This window comes from Arvicanthis niloticus, chromosome 2 (genome assembly GCF_011762505.2).
Source record: "Arvicanthis niloticus isolate mArvNil1 chromosome 2, mArvNil1.pat.X, whole genome shotgun sequence".
In the NCBI taxonomy this organism is placed as follows: Eukaryota; Metazoa; Chordata; class Mammalia; order Rodentia; family Muridae; genus Arvicanthis; species Arvicanthis niloticus.
Window position 1 is genome coordinate 133,384,092 of NC_047659.1, and position 4,227 is coordinate 133,388,318.

Below are 4,227 nucleotides of genomic sequence, written 5' to 3' on the forward strand. Positions count from 1 at the left end.
TCCCTTACTAATTTCCATCACAGGAGTGGACCAGACCCCCTCCTCTCTACCTAAGACCCCACCACTTCCCTGCTTTCTTGCAGAACAATTCTTCTCACAGTTTTCTGATCATGCCTGTCTGCCTGGTGCTTTTACTTGGCCATGATATTCTTAAGATTATGCTATAAACTTTTATCTAAGGATTTGTAAGTTGCTCATTGGGTATGGTTTAAAATCTGTATAATCTGCAGCAATATTTGGCTTTAAACTTATAACAAAAGGCTTATAATTAAAAATATGTACATGAATATATGTGCATATATGTATGTAAACTTGGCTTTAACTCTCTCTATATTTGTGTATGTAACTTGGATGAAACTCATTAGAATATATAGACAGATAAATATATTTACTAGGAAAATAAGTGGTTTTAAATAACAACCATATGGCTCTCTTTCATCTTGACCGGCAACCTCACCAGGATTTAAGTGATCACATGGCTTGCAACCTTGTGTGTGATTTCACCATCTTAGGATGACCACATGGTATAAACCAGCTGTTCTCCTAATGAGCTTCCTGTTTATTATTGTATCTCCCTTAGACTAAGAAAGCAACAAGAAGTCTCAAATATTTTAGATTGGTATGGATTTTTGTAAGATGATGATAGAAATTCAAGGTTCTATTTGATACAACATACTGTATGTGAGGATGAAATTTTAAGGTTATAAAGGTCTATTCAAATTAACAAAAACTAATTTAAGATATATATATATATATATATATATATATATGTGTGTGTGTGTGTGTGTGTGTGTGTGTGTATGTCTATATGCATATATATATATGTTTACTATTTATGTCTTTGCCAGTTGTTCAAAACTGAACCACTAGAAAATACAAATAAGTAGCAACATATGTTTAATGAATTAGGTATATTTAATAATTAAGATCTATAAATTCCTAAGATCTAATGAAGGTCACAATAATACCTGACTAGCTTTTTTGTCTTTTAAGCTTTAGCTGTTTGGATAAATTAAGCTGTACAGAAAACTACAAGGGCCTGTAATGGCACAATACAGCAGGATCAGTAAAGTTGCCAGACTTTCTACGGACTGTATCTATGATTAAATGTTTTATTTTGATACTAGAAGAGCTTCAGTTCAAAATCCTGATTTTTAAGGCTCAAATCTCTAACATGGCTAAACCTAAAGTCCTTGTCTTATGAAAGCTTCTAAGTTATTGTAAATTGTTAAGGGTAATTAAGAAGTGCAAGTTAATATTCAATAACCTTATGATTAAACCCTTTAATACGTTCAAAACTATATTTATAGTTCCACTAAGAACTGATGCAATTAGTTACAGGAATAGGCTTTATTTAGCCTCCTGTACATGTTTTCAAAGTTAAGCAAAAATAAGTAACTATAAACAAGCAAAGTTTGTCCATTTAGATATACTTTAGATAGACATGATCTGCAGAATATGGCATTTAAAATGTTTAATACAAACGCTTTTTTTTTTGTGGTAGACATGCCAGCTCCTGACAGCTTGCCTAACCTCCTCCCAAGAAGATGGGAACAGAAGAATCTCCCTATGAAGCTTGCTTTATGTGTAGAAAAGCTGGCCATTGGGCTTGTAGACTGCCCTCCCTTTGCCTTGACTGCTGACAGCACACTGTTCAAACTGTGGACAGGCAAGACACTGGAGAGTTGACTCACTCGCTTTGTCTAGATAAAAGTAGGACAGTCCTTCCAAAATTTCTGCTTCTCTGTCAGATCTTCTGGGCCTGGCAGTTGAAGACAGATGACCTGCCCAGCACAGAGTTACATTGCGTGACTGACTATCCAGGCAATTTTTAATAGACCCAGAAGTTGCTTGGTCTGCACTTCTGCTTACTCAGGTGGCATTTATCCTTCTCAGCTCTCTGATGGGTGTGAAGACTCGACTAATGAAAGATTTATCAATGTAACAGCAGAATCCAAGGTTTCAGATGCCTTCTCAGTCCTCTTCCCGTGTAAAAGTCAGGCTTCAAGCCTTATTCTCCTGAAGCTGCCAGGCTGGACACAGGCTACCTTGTTACCAGACTTTTAAAAACAGGTTTCAAAGTAACTTTTTACTGTTCCTTTATCCAAAGGAACTCATTTTACAGGGACTTCTCCCAGTGATCAACCACCTGTGTCTCATGGTGAATAACTGGATAGAAAAAAAAAGATGTGAAAATTAAGTAAGGTCTGAGGATGCAGCAGCTTAAGTTTCGAGGTTCTAAGAACATGTTTTAGGATCTAAGAAGGTGTTTTAAGGTTGGTAAATCCAAGTTATAAAGGTTGGAGGACATGGCAGCTTAAATGGTGATAAGAAAGTGATTTGAGGTATGTAAAAGGAATTAATAAATGTGTTAGATTCCCCCTCACTATGCTACTGTTGTATTAAGACTTCAAATTTCAGATCTTTAACACTGATAATGGAGTTCTGATAAGCTATTAGTCTAACTCTGGGAAAGGCTTCCACTGACCCATCCACCATTATCATAAACACAAGCTCAATATTTTCAATTTCTTTTTTTTTCTTTTTTTTTTTTTAATTTTAATGACGAAAACAAAAACACACCTAAAAGCGAAGCTTCTGGAAAAACCATTTGTTCTTCCCTGTCTTGTATCGCTCCTCAAACTTGACCTTGGCCTCCCGCCTGGCCTTGCGTTTCAAAGCTGGGTCCCTGAACACATCCTTGTTGACAACAGTCTTGTCCAAGGGGATATCCACAGAGTACCTTGTCGGCATGAGGTGGTTGTAGTTACAAACTTTCACAAAGGACTTGATCTTGGATCGCTTGGCGATTTTCTTCTTGTCCATGGCAGCTGTCACTTTTCAGGGATAGCGGTCAATCCCAGCCACCAGGGCATGGCTGTAAGGGCGGTCTGAGGTGCCATCATCAATGTTCTTCACGATGACGACTTTTCGTCCGGAGTAGCGACCAGCCAGGACCAGCACCACCTTCCCGGGTTTCATGAACTTGCCCATTTCGACAGCAAGAAGCAGGCACCCAGCAGAAAGGAGAGCAAGATTTTCAATTTCTTTAGGTTGTCTTCTAAGTATAGACTTAAAGGTGCTTCTCATTGTGCTAAATATATATATATATATACATCATTCTTCTGGATAGAGGCAATAAGCCCCTCTTTCATGGTCTGTAGTCACACTGAAAATCCCAATCAAGTGAGCTTTTGCCCCTTCTGCTCAGTGGAAGGCTTCTGTCTTCCTTCAGCTCACCTTAAAAAGTGTTCATGCTTTTAACCCAAAATCATTTTCTAAGCTTCTGCTATGTTACAGAGGTGTGAATTTATTGCTTTCTCTACAATGTGGGTTTCAGTACACAGTACACACAGTGGTACAATGCTGACATGTGTAGCAGAACTTTCTGGACCCACCAGCTGTTAAATAATTACATTGACACTTACTAATAATTATAAAATCTTAGGCTTTTAGCTTGGGCTACCTCCCAGATAGCCCATCTAACTTAATCTTATCATTGTAGCCCATGACCCGCCACCTGGCAAGTTGTTTTTTTTTTTTTTTTTTTTTTTTTTTTTTTTTCCCTCTCTCAGTCCAGTATGTCTTACCACCTCCATCTTCCATTGGTAAAATCCCCCATCTCTGCTTCTCCCAGCAACCGTCTCTCTGTCTGGAAGTCCCGCCCTCCCTTTCCTGCCTAGCTACTGGCCATCAGATCTTTATTAAGCCAGTCAACAGGTGAAGAAGGAAGAGTGTTTACAAAATACTGAGGCAGCTGATGAGCCATAAGAATAACAATATGGACTGGAGAGATGGCTCAGTGGTTAAGAGCACTGACTGCTCTTCCAGAGGTCCTGAGTTCAATTCCCAGCAACCACATTGTGGTTCATAACCATCTGTAATGGGAGCTGCTGCCCTCTTCTGGCATGCGAGCACACATGCAGGCAGAACACTGTATACATAACAAATAAATCTTAATAAAAATTAATAAAAAGGATAATACCAAAATCTGACCAGTACTCAGATCTCTGCTTGTACAGCAATCAATATTTGAATATACAGTCTTCACACAGTGCACCCCAACAAACATGTCTAAAACTTATCTCTTTTTGTAAAGTTAAAAGATTTTTCTAAGCTACAGGGAACTGAATTCACCTCTCCTGGGTCAAGTGGACTCCAGATGAGTACCCCTGTGAATCAACAGCCTGTTTCCCTAGCCTGTTCTTGAGGGTGTAATCTTTTCCC

At 38.5% G+C, this 4,227-nt stretch overlaps 1 pseudogene; it reads right to left on the bottom strand.

Annotated features, from left to right (window-relative positions):
* Window positions 1-2,542: 2,542 nt before the first annotated feature.
* Window positions 2,543-3,039, bottom strand: LOC117703861 (large ribosomal subunit protein eL27 pseudogene; annotated as a pseudogene).
* Window positions 3,040-4,227: the final 1,188 nt, after the last annotated feature.